The 27,817-nt window shown below is 37.8% G+C and overlaps 1 protein-coding gene and 1 pseudogene across 1 annotated transcript in view; one reads left to right on the plus strand and one right to left on the minus strand.

Annotated features, from left to right (window-relative positions):
* ARID2 (AT rich interactive domain 2 (ARID, RFX-like)) overlaps positions 1-27,817 on the minus strand; it is a 270,114-nt gene that overhangs the window by 167,062 nt on the left and 75,235 nt on the right. The gene's annotated exons all lie outside the window — the stretch shown is intronic.
* Positions 15,890-16,292, plus strand: LOC102855344 (annotated as a pseudogene).

The following is a 27,817-nucleotide window of genomic DNA, read 5'->3' on the forward strand; positions in this document are numbered from 1 at the left end:
GGAGGAGTGATAGGGAATGGCAAAGGACACACTGACAAAGGAGATTAATCAGAACTGGCTTTGACAAGCACTGTGGCAATTGGACAATTAAAAAAAGACTTTCAAGGGGGGAAAAAAGAAGAAAGAACTGGGTAGAGGGTAGAGAAAATAGTGCAACAATGAATGAATGAAAACCTAAAATCTCTGTAGATGTTCATTAAAATTAATAAAATTTAATAATGAAAAAAAGAAAAGAAAAGTGCCTGAATTTTATGAAGTGATCCACAAGCAGCCACCTGCAGCTTTACAGGGAAAAACAATTTGGTATATATACTCTACTACTCTGAAATGTAAAATTAATGATTATTTTCACAGAAAGCCCATTATATTTTAAGTCTTAAAGGTTGAACACATAGTACAAGGACTGTTAATATTCAGTTCATCTTAAATCATTTAGAGAGCTTAAAAATTACTGTTTACTTGGTTAAATTATACTTTTTCATTATTCCTATTGTGCCTCATCATATCCTCTATTCATAAAATTAGATAGCTGTCTGAAAAATGGTTCACAGAAGTGTAAAAATGTTGATGAAAACCATTTCAAACGCTACCATTCAGATTAAGATAATTAATGTTGATAGTGAATAGGGCTCCAGTGTGATAAAGAATATAAATATTGTTGAAATAAGCAAAGCTGTGCATATGATGATTTCATACAAATTTAAAAAGAAAAGCGAAACCCAACCAGTTTTATACACTGGATCATTGTCACTATCCATATGGTCTTAAAATGTAGTCAATATACTAACAAATGGTGATTCTACCACTTAAGGTAGAATTTTTAAGTTAAACACAGTGAAATCTGTGATCTATCAATGACAGACCAAGAGAATTTCAACAAAACAAACCTATCTGCTCCAATGTTTCCCAAACAGAAACTGGCAAAATTTTTCAAAGAAGTTAAGAAACGATCAAGATCAAAGAGGCACACTTTTAAGTTAGAAAGTAAAGTACTGACTCCAAGATGGCAGCAGTGGAGGAAGCGGTGTGAGGAGCCTGGGGGCACACCCCATTGAAACGGGCCACCATGTCCCCCTGCAGCCCACAGTTTATCTATACCTATACCTAAACAGTTAAACAATTTATTACAGGTCTTCAATATGGATTGAAGCTAAACATCAAGAAGACATGGATTCTAGAAAAACCATGGGTAAGCCCCATGGCACTGGCCACCCTCTGCAGCCCTGCAGTCTGCATGGCGCACCATGGAACCGGGAGGTGAAGGACTGGATTCGGCAGAACATCTCGCTGTCGGTGAAGATTTCCGTGGATAGATCCTCGACAAAAGATTTCCTCAATCCACCACATCTTTTCATTTCTTGACTACTGCTATCAAGAACTAAATTAAACTGGCAGAGGAAGATCAAAGATGGCCAACCCGAGTATCACGTGGAACTTGCCACCTCACAGCCTGACTTCAGACAACCTTGGTTTGAGTGCTTGCTTGTTCTACTGCCTATACTACTTTTTCAATCTTGAGTGGATCTGTTCACCAATCTTCCCCTTTATCCATTTGTGGAAGGGGAAAGTAAAAATGCCTACTCTGAGTTACAATTAGACCACTGGTGGAAAGGAAGGTGACAGTGATGGTGGTGCTAGAGCCAGAAGTGCTATCCCTGGCCTTGGTGTCCAGTAGGGTACAAGGTCCAGACCTCAGAAGAGGTTTGGTGGAGGGCAGTGCCGCCTGGCCCATGATGATTGCCACCCAGCCCCTGGGGAGAGCTGCCTGGCCCCTAGGGAGTGCTTATCAAATTGTTGGTGAGAGCTGCCTGGTGTGTATAAGAAATTTTATCTAAGCCACTTTACTCCATCTCCTCCTCCAGTACATCTGTAAGTAACACCTCCAAAGCCCTTCTCTTTGTAACCCTTAAGTTTGTTCTCTCTTGGCTTGCTCCATTTCCTATAGGTAACCTGAACACTAAGTCTTGTTCCAGACCTGAATTCTAAGCTCAGGTCCAGAGACAAAAGAGAATTATAACGGCAAACTAAGGAAGTGAAGGTGAATGGAGCCTCAAAGTTTAACCAGGCACCCTCACTGGACTCACACAGGTAAACACTTTGCAGTCTAGAGGGCAGAAAACGTCATGAAAATAGTTTCTAACTGAACAAGAAGGCATGCAGCTTCAACTGAAGACCATCAATAGAGTGTTAAAGTAGGTTCCCCTTCCTCTTCATCTCAATGCCTCTCTCTGTTCAGCATGAAACAGCCAGAGAAGTCCACACCCCATTCCCAAATGAGAAACCCACAAATGAAAAAGACAATTTCTTTGTTTAAAAAAAAAAAATCATCATTGGGCTATGCCCACCGTTACTCTGTCTTTTCTGGTCCCCGCTGGATCTTTCTCATTTCCCTCACCCAGCAAATTATGCAACCCTATGATTTTATCCCTACTCATGCTCACTCTTCTGCTCCTAACCCTTACCCCTTGGATAACCATATATGCTTTTTACAATTAAAAAAAAAAGGGAAGAAAAAATATAGAAAAATCAAGTATTTAGTCAATTGCCAAGAAACTTATAAACTAAAGCACAGACCTCCTGATAGTATCACTGGCATGCAATTTAGAAAAGAAACCACTATCCTATATGAGTATCTACAGATATTTAACTTCAAAGTTGATGAAACCATTCATGTGTAAAGCACCTAGATTCTAACAATTTCCTTTTTTCAATCTTTCTCTTCAATTTAAGATAAAATACTTTCAAATGGTAAAATTTGGTGTAGCATTTGGAACATTCACAATGTTGTGTATTAATTTCTATCTTGTTTCAAAACAACTTCATCACCCCTTAAAGAACCAGAACTTTGTCCTCTTTCTTTCCTACAGTCTTATGCCCTGGCAATCACCTTAAAGGAGTTGCTGACTCTGGATGTTGTTGTTGTTACGTGCCGTCGAGTCGCTTGCGACTCATAGCGACCCTATGTACAACAGCCCTAAACTCCGCTCTGTCCTGTGCCAATCACACTGTCTCTGACACTCCCATCCCAATTATCCCAGTCACTGCATCAATCCACCTCACAGAGGGCCGTCCTCTCCTGTGCTGTCCCTCCACCATCCCAAGCATGATATCCCTCTCCAGGGACCGGTCCCTCCTCACAACATGTCCAAAGTATATTAGATGGAGCCTCAGAAAAACCGACTCTGGATAGGTAACATAAATGAAATCATACTACATGTGACCAAGCTTCATACATGTTACAACATGTATCTTAACTTTTTTAGAGTTAACTACAGAAGTTTGTTAAAACCAATACCAAACCCACAGCTCACTGCTTTGATTTTGACTCACAGTGACATTCCATTGGATTTTTAAGGCTCTTCAAATTTTAGGCAGAAAAACTGCCCAACTTTTTCCAGCAAAGGAACTTCTGGATATGCACTGTATCTCCTGATTAACAGCACAACACATGACATACCATGCCATCAGAACTTTTTTATTGTATGTAATTTTTTTTATCAACTAATCAGGTGGTGGACATTTTTATAGTTTCTACCTGTTGGCTTAATGAATAGTGCTTTCCTGACTGCAGCCTTCCATATGGACTGAGGCTCAATGTCAAGAAGACAAAAATTCTCACCACTGGACCAATTGGTAGCATCAGGATGGATGGCGAAGAGATTGAGAGTGTTCACAACTTCAGTTTGCTCAGCTCCACGGTCAACACTCTTGGCACCAGTAGCCAGGAAATAAAAAAACATATTGCGATGGGAAAGTCTGCTGTTAGGGACCTCTCTAAAGTACTCAAGAGCAACAGTGTCTCTCTGGAGACTAAGGTGCACCTGATATAGGCCATGGTTTTTGCAATCACTTGTTATGCATCAGAGAGTTGGACAATGACTAAGGAGGATAGAAGGAGAATTGATGCCTTTGAGATGTGGTGCTGGAGAAGAGTATTGAATGTACCATGGACTGCCAAGAAAACAAACAGATTCATCCTAAGAGGGTTAAACCAGGCTGCTCCTTGGAGACAAGGATTCTGGGGCTTCGTCTGACATACTTTGGACATGTTGTAAGTAGAGACAGGTCTTTGGAGAGGGACATCATGCTGGGTAGAGTGGAGGAACAGCGCAGGAGGGGAAGACCCTCTATGAGGTGGATTGATTCAGTGACTGGGGTAATTGGGATGGGTGTGTCAGAGGCAATGAGACTGGCACAGGATAGAGCACGGTTTAGGGCTGTTGTACATAGGGTCGCTATGAGTCGCAAATGACTTGACGGCACATAACAACCACCATCTGAATACTATTTTCTATTCTTTTGGAGACTGTTTAGATTGAAACTGGTGAGTCGTCTATAATTCTATTTTTTTAATTTTATGATTTATCAAAGCTGAGTAACATGCTTTTTGATCATAAGTCACTACTGAAGAAAATACGAGGAGAAAAAGTAAATTTCATTAACTGTGACCATATTTTGTTACTGTTCTCATAAAATGGCAGAGAATTAAAGGCATTGCTTTTCTATACTTAAAATAAACTAAAGAAAATAAGGAAAGACATGAAGTTGTAAAAGAATTTTTTTATTATCGAAATTAAAATTTCTGTAAAATCAATTTTATGCTTTTATACATTATTCAATTATAACTCGTTATGTGCCGTCAAGACACTGGCAACTCATAGCAACCCTATGTACAAGAGCCCTCAATCCTGCTCTGTACTTACTGTCTCTGAGACAACTACACTTGAGTGATATATTTAATGTTGTGAAATACACGCAAAAAATCACTTCAAAGCTGAATTATCATAATTTATAAAGCTGAAGTTAAGATTTCTTAAGAGTACTGAACTGCATATTGAAGTAGCCCTAGATCAGAAGTAATCCTGTCAAGTATATATATCACAAATACTTTAAGAAAATGACTCCATTTAGGTGGTCATGTTTTATAATGAGTAAGATAAAATATCAGTAACAATATTATAATTTTAAAAATCCCCAAACCCAGAAAAAGAAGAATGAGGTAGGAGAAAGCATAACAATGATTAATTTCTATAACCTGTTTTTAATATATAAAAGTCACCACCAATTATGAAATAAGTAAGTATGGAATACTATTAAAAGAAATAAAATATGAAAGTAGAAAACTGAGCAAACAAAAATATATGTTGGACACTATTACTATATGACAACAGTCTTCCCCAAAATTGAGACCAATATGACAAAAAAAAAAAAAAGTATAATTGAAGAGATAATGGTTATAAATTTTCCAGGACTGAAAAAATCCAAATTCACTGATACAGTAAAGAAACCTATAATTATCTAGCAGAAAAAGTAAAATAAAATCCACACCAAGGACACTGTCCTATTAAATGCATGCATATAAAAAAGAGAGATCACCAACAGAAAAATGACAAATTAAAGCTGGCATCACCATCAGTTGTCAGGAAAAGGAGGGGGCTATGTAGTGTATTATTAACTGCATTTTGAAAAACTGCATCATTGATTATACTCAAGCAAGTAGTCTTTTTCCTAAAGTCACATAAATTTAAACAAAGTCAAATGAAGCTGAAAGAAAATTAGCTTTATTACCTTGTTGTTACTATGTGCCATCAAGTTGCCTGCAACCCATGGTGACCCCATCTATATACAGCAGCTCTGAACTCTGCCCTATTATGAACCAGTCTCATTAATTCCAACACATCAAACCCTCATTGCCCCAGTTATTAGTTTATAAAAATAAATAAACTCAAGCACTAAAATACTAGGTAAATGGAAAATTTATCCAAATTTCTAGTTTAATATTCTATTTCGTAGGTCTCAATGAAGAAAAGAAATCGTAGGTTGTGCAACTAAACCTTTAGCTAACCAAAAACTATTCATCTCTGATGGTGTGAATTCATCAGTGGTACCAAAGTAAAACAATGTACAATCTCTTCTCATGTGATTTAGTCTCAGAAACTTGATATGGAAAGTCAGCTTTAAATTGGTCCTGACTCAACAGCAATGTGTTTGAGTTTATATTTTGTAAATTTCTCTATGGAAATTTAGACATACAGGGGCATAAAAAAAATTAAATAAAATAGAAGTACAGGTTATGTAGTTACATCTTTATTCGAATTCCAATGCTTCCATTTAATAGATGATCTTGGGTTACTTTATCTCATAAGTTTCTTTTCTCTTTCCATTATGTTTCTTTACACTTGAATAGATTATGAGTTCAACAGAGTTGCTGTAAAAGAGATTATGTATTGAGTTTAGTGTATTTATTTCTTTTTGAGTTTAGCATATTTTTATTATGGAGGTCCAAAGCAGCAACAATTATGTCCACATTCTCAGTATCATTCTAATAATGTTATAAAATCAGGTAATCTTGTCTCAAATTCTAGCTTTGTCCCTTTAGAGTCTTTTGACTTTGGGTGCCAAAGATATTAGAGACTTCTTTTCATGTGACTGTTTTGAATCTTAATTGGTATAATGCATAACAACATATTTAAACTCTACCCTCATAAGTCTAATAATTAAAAAAAATATAGTTACGAAGAGAAAGAAAACTTTAGTCAGCTTGAATATTTTTAAAACTAAAGATCAACAAAGGCACTATACCACTGACACCTTCATTTCATTATGTGACTACTTTTCCCAGCATGATCTCTTTTTCCAAAGATTGGCTGCTCCTGACATCATATGCAAAGTGTATGAGATAAAATTTAGTCATATAATTATACATCTACTCATATGTCTTTTGGGCAATGGCATATACAATTTGTCTTTTTTAAAAGTGAGTTGTAAGCCACCAGAATAGTATTAACAGAGCAGACTTCAGCAGTTTCCAGCTACCTGTTTTGCAATCAATGCCTTAAGACAATTAAATTTGGATCATTTACTTAATAAGTTAAAGCAAAGTAACAGCATCTACCCCAGTGCTATTGTGACAATTAATGCTATCATAAAGGGAGCTATTGTGGCCTAAAGGTAAGAAGCTGTGCTGCAATCCTGAAGGCATGTGGTTTTAATACACCAGTTGCTGCAAAGGAGGATGAGCAATCTTCTCTTGCAATTCATTGTCTCTGATAACCCACTGCAGGATCAGCTGTAGGTCAGTTCCGTGTTGACAGCACACAGCAACAATGTTATTATTTAGGATGCTCTGGTGGTCTAATGGGTAGAGTTTCACCACCACCCTGAAGGAAGGTGGTTCAAATCCACCTACTGCTCCGCAGGAAAAACCTAAAAAAAAAAAAAAACCCACAAAAAACCCCAAACAAACAAACAAAAAAAAAACACACCAAAAAACAAAACACCAAAAAGCTGGAGAGTCAGCTATGAGTTGGCTCTGACTCAACAGCACAACACTTATATATATAACACTTAGAATGTTGCCTGGCATGTAGTAATATCAAGTGCAAATACTATATTAACTTTTCTTCTTAATAGATTGTTAGGTGTCACTGAGTTGAGTACAACTCATAGAAACCCTGTGAACAAAAGGCTTGAACACTATCCTATCCTGTTGTCATCCTCAATATTTCTGACATAATTGAACCAATTATTTCAGTCTCTGTGTCAATTCATTTAGTTGAAGCTCTTCCTCTCTTTCGCCTACCCTTTACCTTTCCAAGTATGATGTGCCTCTCCAAGACATTCCTAGCAACATGCCCAATGCTATGTGTGACAAAACTTTGTCATCTTTGTCTCCAAGAAACACTCTGATTATACCTTCTCCAAGACATAGCTGTTTGTTCTTTTGGTAGTCCATGGGATATTCATAACTCTTTTCTAACATCACAGCTCAAAGACCTCTGTTATTCTGTCATTCTTATTTTCAGATGCATGACAAATGAGGGAAAAAAAAAATACATCACAGCCTAAATCAGATTCACCTTAGTCTTCAAACTGATGTCACTGCTCCTCAATAATCTGGAAAGATCCCTAACTGTAGACTTTCCGATGCAGTATGTCTTCTGATCTACTGATTGTTGGTACCAATGGTGTTGATTGTGATTTCAAGTAAGATGAAGTAGCTGAAAATGTCAATCTCGTCTCCCTCTATGACAATGCTACCTACTGATTCAGTGGTGAGAATTTCTGTTTTCTTGATGTTCTGATATAATCCATATTGAAGGCTGTAGTATTTGATCTTCTGCAGAAAGCGCTACAGAAGTACTGGACCCACAATAGTAGGCCTATTATCTGTATTTTATAAAATGCTTCTCTTTGCTTCCAAACTTATTAGAATAGGATTTAGGAGCTTAACAGTCATTTAGTATCTATCAATACTGCTCCCTGATTCTGTCAATTCTCTGAAGAACACAAATTCAAAATTTAAACTCTCAGTTTTAAGGTTTATTGTTGTTGGATGCTATGAGTCAGCTCAACTCTTACGTGCAACAGATCAAAACCCTACCTGGTCCTCTGTTATGATCACAATCTTTGGTGTGCCTAAACCCATTCTGTAATCAATCTATCAAGTCATCCTTTCCCTCACTTCATGTACTTATCTATTAATTTTTGTTCCTATCTCTCTGCCATTCTTGTTAACTCTCCAAGATTGGTTCTATGTGTATAAATGTCTGATTGTCTCTTAGTGATAAGTAATAATCATAAAAATGTACCACAAATTTCTTTAATCATTCATCTGTTGATGGACACTTCTGTCATTTCAATCTATTTACTATTATCAATAACACTATAGTGAACATGGGTGTGTATGTATCTGTCCATGCTGCAGCTCTTTAATATCCTATTGCCTTTTTACTTACGTTGCTTATGTTCCATATCTATAAGCTAAAGTGATTTTAAATATTGTATTTTTATTGTACACTAAGATACGCACGCATTCCTTATATTTTTTTAAAAAGCTACTGTCATGTTTATATGGATAACAATATTCTTTCTCTTCTATAATGCTTTCTCAAGGATCCTTATTTCAGGCTAGATTTATCTACTTTAAAAAGCCAAAATTATCAAATTAATTAATTTTGTCTCTTTAATAATGAATTCAAAATAGAAACATCATTTGAAAGAGTAAAATTTAAAAATTTAAATTATATTTACAATTATAAACATTAACTGAGTAACAATATAGAATTGAAAAGTTTTATATTTTTAAATGGTGATTCAAAGCATGGAAGTGTTTCTCTCACAAACTATGCAATATTTGGGATTCAGTATTATACATATTTTTAAGTCTCCTTCATTTGCATGGCACTCTTTACACTATACATCTCAAAGTAACATTATCTCATTTGATAAATATCAGTAATTGCTCTGAAGTTTTTAAAGATAATAAAATACTACGCCCAATAAAAATAACTTGTGTTAAGTTCCCACATTCCCAATCATCAAAAGGCCTTGTGCTCTGTTATTATCACACAACAATTTTTAAGGCAAAATTAGTATCCATCAAAGATCCTGCCACTTGAGGTATATGCTTATGATAAAACCAATTTAATTCAAACTTAAATTTCTCACTGATCTATCTACTATCCAATGTTGTTGAGGCAGCTCTCATTCACATCAACTCTTCATGGGGCTTCTGAGAGTCAAAATCTTTACAGCAGGAGTATGGTGCAACAGATTGATCATTAAAAATGGATTCCCAGCCACTGGCTTTGACATTCTCACCACACTGCAGAGTAGGACTACACTAATGCTGTGAATTAGAGTTGTTGTTGTTGTGATGTGCCATTGAGTCGCTTGTGACTTACAGCGACACTACGTACAAGAGCCCTAAACCCTGCTCTATCCTTTGCCAACCTCCCTGTCTCTGACACATCTACCCCCATTACCCCAGTCACTGAATCAATCCATCCCATCGAGGGTCTTCCTTTCTTGCACTGTCCCTCCACCCTTCGATGCATGATGTCCCTCTCTGAGAACTGGGCCCACTTTGCAGTGTGTCCAAAGTACGTCAGACAAAGCTTCAGAAACCTTACCAGCAAGAAACAGCCTGGTTTCACCCTCTCTAAGATGAACCTGTTTTTTTTCTCCTAGCAGTCCATGGTATATTCAATACTCTTCTCCAGCACCACAGCTCAAAGGCATCAATTCTCTTTCTATCATCCCTAGTCATTGTCCAAGCAATTGCAAAGAGTATGGCCTGGATCAGGCGCACCTTCATCTCCAGCCTGACACTGTTGCTCTTCAGTACTTTGGAGAGGTCCCTGACAGCTGATTTCCCCCAAATAATTTGTCTTTTTATTTCCTGGCTGCTGGTACCAAGAGTGTTGATTGTGGAATCAAGCAAACTAAAGCTGTTAACAATCTCAATCTCTTCACCATCCATAATGATGCTGCTAATGGGCCTAGTGGTGAGAATCTTTGTTTTCTTGATGTTGATCTTCAATCCATATTGATGGCTGCAGTCCTTGACCTTCCTGCAGCAAGTGCTTCAGGTTCTCCTCAGTTTCAGTAAGCAGGGTGTGTCATCTGAATAATGCAGATTGTTGATGAATCTTCTTCCAGTCCTGATGCTACATTTCTCCCCACAGAGCCCAGCCTCCAAGATAACTTTTTCTGGATACAGATTGAAAAGGTATAGAGATAGGACACATCCCTGGTGCACATCCTTCCCAAATCTGAACAATACAGCATTTTCTTACTCTGTTCTGACAACTGCCTCCTGATCCAAATATAGGTTTCACACAACCATGATCAAGTGTTCTGGGACATGTACACAAGATATGTGGTATAGTGATGAGAGAACTGGTTAGTTTTGCCATTCATTATGGCTTTAATTTAATAGGTTCCGAGGCAGACATCTGAAATTTCACTACTATAAGAAAGCAGGAAGACAGAGTGCAGCACACCCTTTTGGGACAAAGATTTCTGTGCAAGACATGCCAGGACCAGGACAGAAATTAGATCAGCAGAAGCAGCAGAGGTGGTACAGAGTCAGAGACTAAGGTGAAACAGAGCTGAACTAGAATTGCTGCCTCACAGAGCCAGAGCCAAAAGGGTCTACCCCAAATTTACTGGAGGGTATAGGGAAAACATCCTTACTAAAGCAACTGTGTAGCACTGGCTCAGAGTAATGATGCTGAAAGCCAGAGGGCCTGTAAGCAGTCTAAGAGATGTCTTACTTGAAGAATTGTAAACTGTTTCCTATTTTAATTTTAATATGCTAATATCCCTATTAAACATTAATTATGAGTACTCTCAGGGTTCTTTATGGGTATTGCAACATATCAGTGGACCCAGTAATAGAAGAGTTAGAGCCTAGAAAGCATTTAATTAGAACTGATAGAGGAAGGTGCTGGAGCACAGAACAATGTCTAATCTTATAGGAATCTGTTTTGTGCTGGTGATATATGAATAGGGATTCTTTCCTCTGTGGAGTTAACAGAGCTCATAAGTTGCCATCCTCATACCAGCTGCACTGTTTTTACAAGACGACTACGCACAGAGGAGTAAGCTAATTAAAAATGCCGACCTGTTGTTTACCAGTCTACCATGTTAGATATTAGTCACTAGGGCTTTAGGTGACATTTTTAAATATTAACCATAAAGTATATATTATTAAAACTATTTTATAAGTTAGCTAAGGAGGATAGAAGTAGTAAAATAATCTTCCCATAGTCACAGCTAGTTAGTAACATAATCTGGAATGAAATATGCTTGCTTTTAAAACATCGTAGTTTACTGCCTCAGTCTCATTTTCCCTCACTTCCATGCTGGTTCCTCCTATGAAAGATGGGCAATCACCTACCATTTGATTTACAGCCTCTAAAAATCCATTGTGCAGTTGATTTTGAGTAGGTTCCAGCTCCATGACAATTACTTTGACCATCATGGCAGAAGAAGTCACAAAGACTAGAAGGTAGGCTTTTAAGAGCCTTGCTGTTATTGTTATATGCCATTAAGTCACTTGTGACTCACAGCGACCCTACATACAAGAGCTCTAAACCCTGCTCTATCCTTTGCCAACCTCATTGTCTCTAACACACCTAATCCCACTACCCCAATCACTGAATCGATCCATCCCATTGAGGGTCTTCCTCTCTTACACTGTCCCTCTACCCTCCCAAACATTATGTCCCTCTCCAAGAATTGGTCCCTCCGTGCAACATGCCCAAAGTATGTCAAATGAAGCTTCAGAATCCTTGCTTCCAATGAGCAGCCTGGTTTCACCCTCTCCAAGACAAATCTGTTTGTTTTCCATGGTATATTCAGTACTCTTCTTCAGCACCACAGCTCAAAGGCATCAATTCTCTTTCTATCATCCCTAGTCATTGTCCAGCTCTCTGATGTCTAACATGCAACTGCAAAAACGATGGCCCGGATCAGGCACACCTTAGTATCCAGCCTGACACTGTTGTTCTTCAGTACACTGGAGAGGTCTCTGACATCTGACTTTACTAATGCAATTTGTCTCTTGACTTCCTGGCTGCTGGTACCAAGAGTGTTGACTGTAGAATCAAGCAAACTAAAGCTGTTAACAATCTCAATCGCTTCACCATCCATAATGATGCTGCCAATCGGCCCAGTAGTGAGAATCTTTGTTTTCCTGATATTGAACTTCAATTCATATTGATGGCTGCAATCCTTGACCTTCTGCAGTAAGTGCTTCAAGGTCCTCCTCAGTTTGAGCAAGCAGGGTCGTATCATCTGCATAATGCAGGTTGTTGATGAATCTTCCTCAAATCCTGATGCCACATTCCTCCTCACACAGCCAAATGTCTCCCAAATTAGCTGTTCTGCATACAGATTGAAAAGGTATGGAGACAGAATACATCCTTGGCATATACCCTTCCCAATTTTGAACCATGCAGTGTTTTCTTGCTCTGTTCAGACGACTGCTTCTGGGTTCAAGTATAGGTTCTGCATATGCACAATCAAATGTTTTGGGATTCCCATTTTTCTTAGAGTCAGCCACAGTTTGCTGTGATCTAAACAGTCAAGCACCTTTGCATAGTCAATGAAACACAGATATATTCTCTGAATGTTGTATACCACTAAGTCAGAACTGACCTACAGCTGACCTGCTGGAAGGTTTTCAGAGGCAGTTAATTGCACAGAAGATTGCCCATTCCTTTCCCATATTCTCTGGTTAGAACAAAATTTTTCTTTCTTAAGCTCATTAAACATTTTAGCTGTTTATTAATACTGAAGTAATTTCTTAAAATGAAAAGAGATGGGCTCCAAGCACCAGTTTATTTTATTTTTTTTTCCAAGCACCAGTTTCTAATAGATAGTAGCACGGTACTGGTAAGTCACAATCTACTTAAGCCAGTTTTTCTATCTAGAAAAGAGTACATTACAGATAATACCAAATGTGAGAATGAAACAACATTTGTAAATTGTGTGTCAACTGGCATCTAAAGAAAGGCAGGAATTTAAAATCACTCCTTTACCCCTACATGGCTTGTTTCTGAGTCAAGAAAAACATAATTGCAAACGAAATCATCCAGCACAAACATACACAACAGATACGTACTAAAATTCTAAACCTAAAGGGACTCACAATTTTCATATGAGTTTTTACTAACTTGTACCAGAAGAGAGTAAAAATATAATAAGTAAAATAAAAAAAAATATAATGGCTAGCTATCATTAGAAATGTACTCACAAGGAAATAAATGCCCTGCCACTCCACTGTCAGAGTCTATTCTGATCTATAATGACCCTATAATACAGAATAGAACTACCTCATAGGATTTTATGGCTGTACTCTTTAGAGAAGCAGACTACCACTTATTTTTTTTTCCTGCAGAGTGGCTTGTGGGTTCAAATCACTAGCCTACTGGTTAGTAGACAATCACTTTAACTAGGGTCCGACCAGGACTCCTGCACTGGTATCCTTGACTGTAATAATTTATTTACCTAAATAATCTCCCTATGACTATAAAATATCTATTATTATGTTATTATATATAATATCTCATTCTCCTTGTTAATTTTCAGATGGCAGACATCTTGTTTTATGTTAGTTCTCTCATTTATAGCTATTAAATCGACTGACAGCTGAACCTCCATCAGATTTTTGAAGGTTTTGTATCAAATATGAGGAGATCCCCCGGCCCTCTTCCTTAGAGCTACTGTGGATTTGAACCACACAGAGGCATGCCTTTGAGTTACCGCCAGACTTCCCTATATTAGTTGCTGTTTCTGTAATGTACTGTCAAGACAGAACCAACTCATAGCTGCCCTTCCAGCATTTTTTCTCATTTAGGAGAAGATCATCCATCGTTCTTGCTTGGAGTAGTTAGTGGATTCAAACTGCATGTCTTTGGGTTGGCAGCAAAACATCTTACTACCACTAAGCCACCAGGGCTCCCTACTATGTTAGTAAACATTCATTTGGCACTTATCATCGACAAAGAACTATCCTGAACACTAAACTCGTTAACTCACTGAATCATAACAATACTGTTAAGACTGGTTTTTAACTATATTTTACAGATGAGGGAGTTAAGATACAAAGAGTAAGTAAAAGTCATGCAATGCCACACAGTTAGAAAGCAATGAATTAGGTAGGATTCTTAAAATTCATATACATACTACTACTATTAGATGGATGGAGAGGAGATTGAAACTGTCAACAGTTTCATCTTGCTTGGATCCACAATTAACACCCTTGGTACTGGCAGTAAGGAAATAAGGAGCTGTACTACAATGGGAAAGCCTGCAGCAGTTAGGGACCTTTCTAAATTACTGAGGAGTAGTGATGTCAGTTTGAGGATTAAGGTGCATCTGATTCAGGCCATCACCTTTCCGATTACTAGCTATGCACACAAGAATTGGACAATGAATAAGGTTGACAGACAAAGAATTGATGCCTTTGAGCTGTGATACTGAACATCCCATGGACAGCCAAGCGAACAAACAGATATGTCTTGGAGAGGGTGCAGCCAGAATGCTCTTTGGAGGTAAGAATGATGAGGCTTTGCCTCACATATATTGGACATGTTGCTAGAAGGTGCAATTCCTTGGAGAAGGACATGACGCTAGGAAGGGTGGGGGACTGGCAAAGGAGAGGAAGACACTTAAAAAGATGGACTGACACAGATGACTCTGATTGACCAGATGGCTCTTGTGTGGCAGAAAGTGTGGGGATGGTGCAGGACAGGATTAAGATCTTTTGTTCATAGGGTCGTTAAGAGTCTTGCTTGACTCAACAGCACCTAACAACTACAATAGGTTCAATATGTATTTCTTGATTAAATGAGAAAAAAAATTGGTCATGGAATACATTTTTTTAAAAAATCACCTTCAATGTTTAGCACATCTAGAAGCATTTAATATCTTTTTAATAAATTACAAAACTTGTAAATTTTATAAAAATTTTCAAACACTGCTTTTCCACTTAGTAAGTTATAACTAAATGATCCAATTTCTCTAATTTTTCATATCTCAAAACAAATTACTAGGTATACATATTGGAGAGGATTACTTTTTCAGTGCTCTATTAATTATATAATAATTAAGCTGCAAGGCTTAATGTCACTAGGTGCAAATACTGAATTTACAGTCATTAACAAGTTGCAAAAGGAATCTAATGTTTTCCTTTTTATTAGTATTATTCATTTTAATGAAAATTTACAGACTGTGGATTCATTGTTGCACTTTTCTCCCTGCCCACCCCTTCCCCCGAGTTTGCTCTTCTCTTTGAAAAGTAAAAGAAAAATTCTTTCACTGTCAAAAGGAATCTAATTTCATTAAGATACACAAAAAGGATAGTTTACTTATATGTTGATCTTTATTTGAAGCTGAAGCTCCATGTGCTGACCAAGTGCTAATTATACTAAGAGGTTATCAAAGATATGGAAACCGACAGCTAGAAGAGCCTCTGCGGTCTGGACGGTAGCACGTGCCCCCGAGCTCTCTGCTTCCCCCGTCCGCCAGACCGAGGCAGCCGGAGCTCTACCCACGGCCCCAGCAACAACACTTAGAACAGTCCAATAGAAGAGACATGGCCGGGTGGAACGCCTACATCGACAACCTCATGGCGGACGGGACCTGTCAGGACGCAGCCATCGTGGGCTATAAGGACTCGCCCTCCGTCTGGGCCGCTGTCCCCGGGAAAACCTTCGTTAACATCACGCCAGCTGAGGTTGGAGTTCTTGTTGGCAAAGACCGGTCAAGTTTTTTTGTGAATGGGCTGACACTTGGGGGCCAGAAATGTTCTGTGATCCGGGACTCACTGCTAGTGGATGGGGAATATACCATGGATCTTTGCACCAAGAGTACTGGCAGAGCACCTACCTTCAACCTTACTGTCAGTCCTGCTGATGGGCAAAGAAGGTGCCCACGGTGGTTTGATCAACAAGAAATGTTATGAAATGGCCTCTCACCTGCGGCGTGCCCAGTACTGACCTCGTCTGCCCCTTACCCCACCACTCCCCACTGCTTTTGCACCCCTATCCTTCCCATACACATACACCATTTTTATTTTTTGGGGCCATTACCCCGCATCCTTTATTGCTGCCAAAACCATATGGGCAGGGGGCAGGACTGGATGGACAGATACCGCCCCCTACCCATACCCCTCCTGTGTGTGGTTCAAAACTTTTTGTTTTTTGGGTTTTTCTTTTCTGAATAAAAAAAGATTCTACGAAAAAAAAAAAAAAAAGATATGGAAACCAGAAAGGAAGTTTGACACAACTGTACTACTAAAGATGAAGTTTCAGCATAATTACTATTTCAATAATTTTAACAAATTAAAAGGGAGTAAGAATTTGCATTGCTTCCTCTCATCCCCCTATTTTTCTTCCATACTAGTTGCCATCAAGTTGATTCTGATTCATGGTAATACCATGTGCTTTAGAGTAGAGCTGTGATTCTTGGGGCTTTTGATGTGACTGGAATGTGAGAAGCATGAACGTAAGAAAACTGGATATTGTTAAGAAAGAAATAGAATGCACAAATATTGACATATTAAGTACTGGTGAAATGAGATGGACTGGCATATGACATTCTGAATCAGATAATCATGATCTACTATGCCAGAGATGAAAAGGTGAGGAAAAATGGTTTATTCCTAAGTTTCTCAATTTGTGGTTGGCTACTATAAATGTTGTTTCTTTCTTAGTTTCCTTATCTGTGTTTTCTTTGTTACTGTGCAAGAATCTCACTGATTTTTGTATACTGATCTTATAGCCTGCCACTCTATTCAACTGGTCTACTAGCTCTAATCACTGTTTTTCTTGGTTTTGAGTCCTTGGAGTTTTTTGTTTACACTATTATGTCATACGCATATAGCAACAGTTTAACCATTTCTTTGCCGATCTGGAAGCCTTTTATTTCCTTCTCTTGTATTTGCTAGATGGATATTGGCAGAAAGTAGAGTACCAGAGGAATGTATATCTGTGTTTCACTGACTATGCAAAGGTGTTTGACTGTTTAGATCACAGTAACTGTGGCTGACTCTGAGTAGCATGGGAACCTCAGAACATTTGATTGTGCTTATGCAAAATCTATACTTGGCCCAGGAGGCAGTCATCTGAACAGAGCAAGAAAACACTACATAGTTCAAAACTGGGAAGGGTATACGTCAGGGATGTATTCTGTCTCCATACCTCTTCAATCTATATGCAGAACAGCTAATTTGGGAGACTTGGCTGTGTGAGGAGGAATGTGGCATCAGGATTTGAGGAAGATTCATCAACAACCTGCATTATGCAGATGACACAACCCTGCCTGTTCAAACTGAGGAGGACCTGAAACACTTGCTGCAGAAGGTCAAGGACTGTAGCCTTCAATATGAATTGAAGCTCAACATCAAGAAAACAAAGATTCTCACCACTGGGCTGACTGGCAGCATCATTATGGATGGTGAAGAGAATGAGACTGATAAAGGCTTTAGTTTGCTTGATTCTACAGTCAACACTCTTGGTACCAGCAGCCAGGAAATAATAAGACAAATTACATTGGTAAAGTCAGCTGTGAGGGACCTCTCCATAGTACTGAAGAACAATGAGACTGGATACTAAGGTGTGCCTAATCCAGGCCATAGTCTTTGCAATTGATTGCTATGCATCAGAGAGCCTGACAATGACTAGGGATGATAGAAAGAGAATTGATACCTCTGAGCTGCAGTGCTGGAGATGAGTATTCAATACACCATGGACTGCCAGGAAACAAAGAGGTTCGTCCTAGAGAAGTTCAAACCAACCTGCTATTTGGAGGCAAGGATTCTGAGGCTTTGTCTGACATTACTTTGGGCGTGATGCAAGGAGGGACGAGTCTTTGGAGAAGAACATCATGCTTGGGAGGGTGGAGGGAAGGAGAAAGAAAGGGAGACTGTCGATGAGATGGATTGATACAGTGACTTCAGTAATGAGGGTAGGTGTGTTGGAGACAGTAAACTTGGCATACGATAGAGCAGGTTTCAGGGCTGTTGTACTTGGGTCGTTATAAGTCGCTTTGACACATATCAACAATTATTTGTCGTCTTGCCCTAGCAAGTACTTCTAATACAATACCGAACAGAAGTGGTAACAATGGGCATACTCATATTCATTTTTTCTGAGTGTTCCCACTATTCACTGGTCAGTTTTCCACACTCTAATGGTTTGTATATTGCTGTTACGTTGCAAGCTATGTGACTGGTATTTCAAATACCATTCAAGTTATTCATGGTGGACAGGTATATTGGCAGAGCTTCCAGACTAAGAAGCAGGGTTAGCCATCTAACTGTCGAAATAATGAGCTCTTCAAAACCCTATGAATAGCATTAGAGCACTAACTGGACTAGTGACAGAAGATAAGCTCTACAGCTTGAAAGTGGGTAAGAGTTTCCCTTTTCAAAGTACAGGCTACCTTAATCACAAGGATGGAATAAGCGTTCAGCTTATAATGGACATTCAATGTTGATTTGGCATGACTTACAATGGAGAAAAATCACAACAACCATTAATAAGTGAAATGTGAAATGTTGTCAAGTACCCTTGAATCCACTACAACTCATAGCAACTCTATCAATAATGGATCTAAGCTTTACACTATGTTGTGCCATCCTCATCAACTGATAGAATACTACCTGTATGTAAAGAAGACCTGTTAGTACAACTATTGTTCATACATATGCACTAACAACTAAAGCCAAAGATGAGGAAATTGAGCATTTGTACCAACTTTTCCAGTCTGAAATCAATGCTTCCAATTTCAATTATGCAATTAAGGTGCACTCATAAAAACTGGAAAGTGGAATGCAAAAGTTGGGAAACAATGAAGGACTGGCAGCTAGAAATTATGGATGTGATGACAGAAACAAGACTGGCAAATGAATGAAAGAATTTGGTAGGATCAATGATTTACTCACTACATATATCCTTTTTTTAAAAACACAAATGGCAACTGATACACATGAACCTTAGCTGCTGAATGATAAAGATATCAGACCAAGAACATCTGTGGAAACAATCGTCAGAGAAGTTCAAAATCAGCTGTCAAAACTCCTTAATACTTTAGGGAGGTGCTTGACAACACACACACACACACACACACACACACACACACACACACACACACTGTGATTTTAATGAAAATTTACAGAAAGGTTGGGCTTTATTTATTCGCTGTTGCACATTTTCCTCCCTGCTTTTTTCTTATCTTTCCTCCAGTCCACTTTGTAATGCACCAGTGTTCTAGACTGTCAATTTTCACATGCATAAAGTCCAATCATACACTGCCTTCAAACAGACCTTCCACTCATCTGTTCCAGTGCAATATTCATTATTTAGTCACTCTTCTTGTTCTCCCACAAGCCCTTATGTTAGCCTTATTTTATAACAAACGTGTCATGCAGTGTTTATCCTTTCGTGTTCAAGATATTTCACTCAGCATAATGTCTTCCAGGTTCATTCATGTTGCACAGTGTTTTACAAGTTCACCGATTTTCAACACTACATAGTATTTGGCTAATGCAATAGTGCAGGAGTGGCATCCACTTCCTAAACAAGTGATCTGTAAACTCTATGAACTTTGGTAAATGACAAAAGTTACAGAAAAACATCAGGCCTTTACTTCCTAGGGTTTCTATGAGTCATGCTTGACTCAATGGCAATCAACAACAATGCACTAAAATATATCTTTCGATTTTTTTTTTACTGTGGGTACCAAGGGTATTGATGTTGTTAGGTGTTCTCAAGTCAAGTATGACTCTTAGCAACCCTAGGAACCTTGTCCAATCCTATATCCTGCACCATTGTAGTAATTTCTGACAAACTTAACCCCACGGCTGCAGTCACTGTGTCAATCCATTTGGTTGAAGGTTTTCTCTTTTGCTGACCCTCCACCTTTCCAAGCATGATGTATTCCTCTAAGGAATCCAAAGTATGTGTGACAAAACTTTGTCATCTTTACCTCCATGGATCATTCTGGCTGCATATTCTCCAAGACTTACCTGTTTGCTCTTTTGGTAGTACCTGAGATATTCAGTATCTTCTTCAACACCACAGCTCAAAGGCACTTGACATTTTGAATCAAACAATTACATGACCTACTATGGCAGGAATGATAAATTGAAGAAGGTATAGTGTTCATTGATAAAACAAGGAAACAGATAATATTCATACATGTGTAAGAAAGACCTGATATTATAACTATTAGGAACACCCCCCCAATAACTAGATATAAAGATGAACAAATTGAAAATTTCTACCAACTTTTGCAGTCTGAAATGGATCAAATATACAATCATCATGCAGTAATAATAACTACTGACTAGGATGCAGAAACTGAAAACAAAGGATTGTAGTTGGAAAATATGGTTGTGGCGATAGAAATGACTCTGGAGGTTGCATAACAGAATTCTGTGCATTAGAAATACATTACAAACTAAACAAAAACAGTGACTATACATACGGCCTTCACCTGCTGGACTATACGGGAATAAAAAGAATACTTCTGTAGAAAAAAAATAGTAGAAAAGCTCAATAAGATCAGAAACCGACCCTGGAATAAATATATTACTCATATGTAAATTCAAAGTGAAGCTGAAGAAAATTTTTAAACATCCACAAGAGCCAAGATAAGACCTTGAGATTGCCCCAGTTGAATTTAAAAACCACCCAAGAATACAACTGATGCAACAGACATAAACAACTTAAGGGTAGAAAAGATGTGAAATAACAGAGAGTACATCATATAGAAGCAAAAAGTTATTAAAAAGGAAAGATACAAAAGTCTAAAATAGATGTCATAAGAGATTCTGGAACGTAGATGTCAAAAGAGGCTTACGGAAACTAAACCAAAAAGAATAATATAAAGAGAGCCAAACAGAAGATTTCCAATGGCAGCTTGACAAGACAAAATATTATACCTAAATGTGTCAAGGCCTGGAGTTGGTAACCCAAAAGGGAGTAACACATCATGTATTTCTCAAGCTGAACTGAAGAGAACAGAAGGAAAGATTAAAATCCCAAATTCTAAGATCGAAGGATTCAATGAGCAAAATGAATGATGCAAAAAGTATCAAAAGAAAATGAGGAATACAGACTCATTATATGAGAAAGGATTAGGTCACATCCACCTATTGCAGGAAGTAGCATATAATCAAGAACCAATGGTAATGCAGGAAGATGTTCACACTGCACTGAAGGCATGAGGGGAACAAAAAGGGTTTCTTTGAATTGACAAGATTATCAGTTGAAGTATTTCAACACAGAGATGCAAGCAACCCTTAATGAATGCCAAAAACCTTTCAAGTCAGCTACCTGGTCAACCAACAGAAAAAAAAAAAAACCACCAAAAAACCAACACAACAGAATGTAGAAATTATCAAACAATTTCATACTGAAGGCTCTTTGATAGTTTTCAGTATCATTACTATTATATACAAGTAAAATCTTGCTGAAGACAATTGGGAAATGGCTGGAACAGAACACTGATAAGCAACTGCCAGAAATTCAAACAGAATTCAGAAGAGGTCATGGAATGAGGGATATAATACCTGATGTTAAACAGATCTTATCTTAGCTAAAGCAGAGAATTCTAGAAAGAGTTTATTTGTGTTTTATGGACTACGCAAAGCATTCAACTATGTGGATCATAATAAATTATGGAAAACACTGAGAAGAATGAAAATTTTGTACATGCGGAACGTGAACATGAACTAAAGAAGACATCATGTTGACAAAAAAAGCAGATACTCTATAGCTTAAATCAGGTCAGGTATGCACTAAGTAAGGGTGCATCCTTTCACTGTTAGGAGGGGCCAGCCCTTGAGCTCTAGTGGCCTACTTATAAGAAACTGTACTGTAATTCCAAAGACACGGACTAGCAGAGATCTTTATTTGCCCCAATTCCCCAGAAAGATGATCCAATAGACAGTGGAAATCATCTAACCATATCAGTAATATCACATTAGCAAAATACTGCTGAAGATAATTTAAAAATGGCTAGAACAGAAAACAGAAAAAAGCTGGCAATCAAGAAGGATTTAGAAGAAGTCCTGGTACTTTGCTTATGGTATCATTGCTTATGAATTCTGGCTGAAAGCATAAAATACCAGAAGAATGTCTACTTGTGCTTCATTGACTATGCAAAGACATTTAACTGTGTATATCATATAACAAACTATAACCTTGACAAGAATGAGAATCACAGAACAGTTAATTGTGTACATGTGAAACTGGTATGTAGATCAAGCAAAAAGAGCAAGGGAAAACTATATGAGTTAAAATAAAGAAAGGTGTGCATCAAGACTGTATCTCTTCTCTATATCTTTTCAATCTGTATGCTAAGCAAATCATTCAAGAAGCTGCACTCTACGAAGAATAATGTAGCATCAAGATTAGAGGAAGACTCAATAACCTTCGTTATGGAAATGACGTAACCTTGCTTGCTGAAAGGAAGAAGGACTTGAAGTACTTGTTGCAGAAGATCACAGATTGCAGCCTTCATTACGGATGACATCTTAGCATCAAGAAAACACAAATTCTCACCACATGACCAATAGGAAAATTATAACAGATGGAGAAAAGTTTGAAACTCTTAACGGCTTCATCTTATTTGGATCCACAATCAATACACTTGGTACCAACAGTCAGGAGATCAGGAGACATATTGTACCAAAAAAGTCTGCAGCCAGGAACCTCTCCAAATTATTGAAGAGCAATCATGTCAGTTTGAGGTCTAAGGTGCACCTGATTCAAGCCTTGGTCTTTATAATCACTTGCTATGCATTTGAGAGGTAGAAAGTGAATAAGGATGACAGAGAAGTAATGCCTTTGAACTGTGGTATTAGAGAAGTACCATCAGTATGTACATATTTTGGGCCAAAAGCACAAACAGTTATGTCTTGGAGAAGGTGCAGCCAAAGTGTTCCTTCAAGGTGAAGATGATAATGTCTTTCCGATTCTTTGGTCATGCTGCAAGGAGAGGTTGCTCTCTGGATAGATAGATCACATCATGCTTGAGAAAGTTGAAAGACAGTGAAAGAAGGGAAGACCCTTCAACCAGATGGACTGACACAATGACTGCAGCAAAGGGCTCAAGAGTGTCAAACATGGTGAGGATGGCACAGAATAAGACAGACCTCAGACCTGTTGTTCAAATGGTTGCTTTGCATCACAACAACAAAGGTATACTTAATCTAAGACATGCTATTTTTAAATGTCGACTATACTTACAAAAGTTGAACAGTGAATAAGTAGACCAAGGAAAAACTTGCTTTCAAATTGTTTTGTTGACAAAGACTACTGACATTATGGACTGTCAAAGAACAAACACATCTCTCTTAGGAAAAGTGTAGTCACAATATTCCTTAGAGATGAGGATGGGGATAATTTTGTTTCATATGCTTTGGGCATGGTGTTAGAAGGGGCTACTCCTGGAAGAAGAACGTTGTGAATAAAAAAGTGGAAGATAGAATAATATAGTAACTGCAATAATGGGTTGAAGCACAGTAGAGATTGTGAGACGGCAAAGAATCTGGAAAAAGGTTTGATTTTTTTTTAGAGAAATAAACTATTTTCTATAGAAATGCATCCATTATATAAGCAGAAGTAACACTTTTAATACAAAGAATAAAATCTTGAACAAGAACTCTAATACTTTTAAAGAAAATAACAAGTAAGTCATCGTGTTCAGTTTGGGTACAAGGACATGTTACTGTTTGTGGGTATCAATGAATCAAATAGAACTTAACAGATGAACAAGAGGTCCGTATCTTGTCCTATCCTGTGCCATTCTCATTTTTTACATACTTGAGTACACTGCAGCAGTCATTGTGTCAGTCCATCTGGTTGAAGGTCTTCTCTTTCACTGACTCTCCACCTTTCCAAGCATGATGTAAATTTCCAAGGAATAGCCTTTATTTGCAATATGACCACATTATGTGAGACAAAGCTGAGCCATCTTTGCCTTCAAGAAGGCTGGCTATATTTTCTCCAAGACCTATCTGTTCATTCTTTTGTCAATCTGTGGGCTGTTTAGTACTCTTCTCCAGCACCAGAGCTCAAAGGCAAGTTTTGTTCTCTTTTACACAAGGTTGCTTTGAATCTGAATTAGCCTAACAGGACTTATTAGCAATAACTCAAAAAGTGTTATTTACAGTATCCTCTGGTGGGAAAATATTTTGATATCTGCATATTTATATTTTTATATCTGAACAGTTTGTAGAAGTCTCTCTTTAGCTCCAGTGGTTTTTTTATACATGCTTTTAAAATTTCTATTTTATCTGAAATGACTGTCAATTTTCTCTTTTCTTTTTATATGCATTTTGGTTTTTATTACAACACCCCAAAATTCCAAAACAATATGCATAAAAAAGATGTGGAAAGTCACATCATCCTAAAACCTCTAGGATTTTAACATCTAGTATTCATTTTCTAATTAAATATTCTTTATCAATACAAGAATGTTTCCTTTCTAGTGAATATTTTAAAATCAGCAATGTTGTTGTTAAGTACTGTTGAGCTGGAACTGCCTGATAGCTGACCCTCCAGCAGGACTTCAGAGGCAGTTTAATCAAATAGGAGGAGACTGCCCATCTTTCTCCTGTGGAGCAGCTGATAGATGTGAGCCATGAGCCTTGGAACTGCAGAATAGCTATGTACCAGTAGGCCATTAGGCCCTGTGATAAATAAGCAACAGGATTTATCAATTCCTTTTCATCTTTTGCTGAGACAATCATAGGTTTTTAAGATTTTGTCATTTTCATTTATTTCTGCATCTGTAATACAGTATTACATGTAATCCTTGTGTTCTGTTGAGTTAGAAAGTACTTATAGTTGACCCTCCAGTGGTGAGACAGAAACTCACACAGCAAGAGATTTTCCAATCTTCTCTCGTGGAGCAGTTGGTGGATTCCAACGACATGGAATAGAAGCAAAGCTTTTTAGCACTAGGCCAGGAGAGCTCGCTACATGCTATCAAAAATTCTTTCATTTCATGTTGCTGCTGGAAGTGTTTTTACATTACAACCTCAAGCGAATTAGTGTCAAGTCAGAACTGACACACAGCTTGACTTCATTAGGTTTATGTGGCTGTAAAGTGCATGAGAGGTAGGAGCTATGAGACACATTATTTGAGATGTTTCACGAATCCATGACCAGAAAGCCTTGGAAAACCAAACCTCATGATATAGCTGTTGTATATGAAGAGCCTGGTCTTAAAAAACCATCTCAAAAAACAAACAAAAAAAAACACCATCTCAAGAACAGCTTTGCGGTCTTGAATACTAATCAACAACGACAACAATGATCAGATGAGCTGTAGGATTATCAAGGATATCATCCATGAAGAAACCAAAAGGTCATTACAGAGACAGAAGAGGAAGAAAAGACATAGATGGAAGTTAGAGGAGACACTGAATATTGCACTAGAACGCTGAGAAGTTAAAAAAAAATCAATGAGGAAGTTAAAGAGTTGAACAGAAGATTTTAAAGGGCAGCTTGTGAAAACAATCAAAGTAGTATAATAAAATATGCAAAGAGTTGGAGTCAGAAAATCAAAAGCTAACAATGTGCTTGGCACTACCTAAGCGAAAAGAAATGAGGAACAAATTCAAGGCTTAAGTTGCAATACTTAAAGATGCTACTGGAAGAACAACCCAGGAAGCATTTAAAAAACAAAAACAAAAACAAAAAAACAAAAAACACCACAAAAAGGACAGAAGGGATACAAACAATTCCTGCATTAAAAAAAAAACCCAACTGGCTGACACAGAACCATTTTTGAAGTAGCATATGATCAGGAACCAGTGGTAACAAAAGAGAAAAGGAATTGGCAAAAAATAGGGCTCCAGGAAGTGACGGAACATCAACTGACATACTTAAAAATACAGATGCAGCCTTGGATGTGCTCACCAGTTGTCCCAAGGAATCTAGAGGACAGCTTCCTTGGCCAACTGACTGGAAGATATTTACATTTGTTGCAATCCTTAAAAACACTTCTATCCATTCTGTCCTATAATGACAAAGGCCTTTATGACAAAGAATCAGTTTGCCAGCAACAAGTTTGGTTTTAGTGACATGTAAAATGCTAAGATGTTATTCCTGAAATGAAGGATTACATATGAAAATATGGGACAAAAGTATGTCTTTTATTTTAAACTTATAGTAGATAACATTTTACATTCATACTTTATATATACTGTGAGAAAGGAGCAGATGCAACATGGGGATGGCCACACCTGACTTCTCCATGCTTCATAAAGGGAAACTCTCCTTATCAATAATATCCATAGTACCATACAAATAGCTACAGACTTGCCACCCACATGCTCTTGCTTCTATTTTTACGAATCATTGAGTCCTGTGTTTAAGACTTACAGACTTTACTTACAGTTGTGGGGTTTATTAGGAAAACAGGTTGGAGAGGAGGGGAGGCAAAGAATATCTCATAGTGCAATTCCAGGTTTAGTCCAGCAATCCCAAATCAGATTAACAAGGTACAATTCCTCAATTAGTCAAAGTCAAGGTTCAGTTCAACAGCACAAATGAAAGAAGCCTTTGCTTCCTTTAACCATCCAATAAACTTTATTTTAAGAGCAGTTATAAGTAAGCTTTTTCTTCAACCATCCAGCAAGCAAAATCTTTAACTGTGGATTTTATCTCAGAGCAGTTCCAAGTTAGCTTTTCCTCTGGTCTATCTCAAAGCAATGCCACTGCCCTATCTCTCATAGAGTCTTCATAGTCTTTCCACCACTGTCTCTCAGAGTGTGGAAAGCATTCTCTTACATAGGTATCAAAGTTGTTGATGATTTGCAAGACCATGTGTCTGCAATTAAGGTAGCCGGAGCCAAGCTCCCAAAAGGGGCTAACACATGGCTAGAAAACCCAATTTTCAGGGTTCTGACACCCTATTCTGAAACTGGCATACTGAATTAAAGATTATGTCAGTAAGTAAATGGGGTATTATATACACACACACACGAGTAATTTCTTATTTATAAAATGTTTTCATTTCAAATATGCAATCCAACCTATAGGAATAGGAAAGGATTACTTTTGTTTACTAAGTCTCCCTTTGATTACAATTTACAGGTGGGTCTCCATTGTTGATCACATGCAGTAATGCAAAAACAAGTTCTTTGAAGTATTATTCAATACTTATTTACAGTAAAAGTTCTTAGAATCAGTTTTGTCCTCCAAAGTATATTTGGCAATACTGGAGATATTTTTCGTTGTCACAACAGAGATGAGGTGCTCCTCATTATCTAGGAGGTAGAGAACAAGGATGCTACTACGAATCCTTCAATGCAGAATTCTTACAAAGCAACACATCATCAAGCCCATAATGCCAATAGTGTCAAGACTGAGAAACTCTGTACTATAGCGAAGTAATGTGTTATGGCTATACCCTCACACAAAAAAACACCTATTAAATATTTTACTGTGTCTAGTCAAAGCTGTTGCTTTAAATAGTACTATGAGTTTTGAACATTCACTAT

Source organism: Elephantulus edwardii, unplaced genomic scaffold (assembly GCF_000299155.1).
Source record: "Elephantulus edwardii isolate Elephantulus edwardi_28Jun2011 unplaced genomic scaffold, EleEdw1.0 scaffold00065, whole genome shotgun sequence".
NCBI classification, from domain to species: domain Eukaryota; kingdom Metazoa; phylum Chordata; class Mammalia; order Macroscelidea; family Macroscelididae; genus Elephantulus; species Elephantulus edwardii.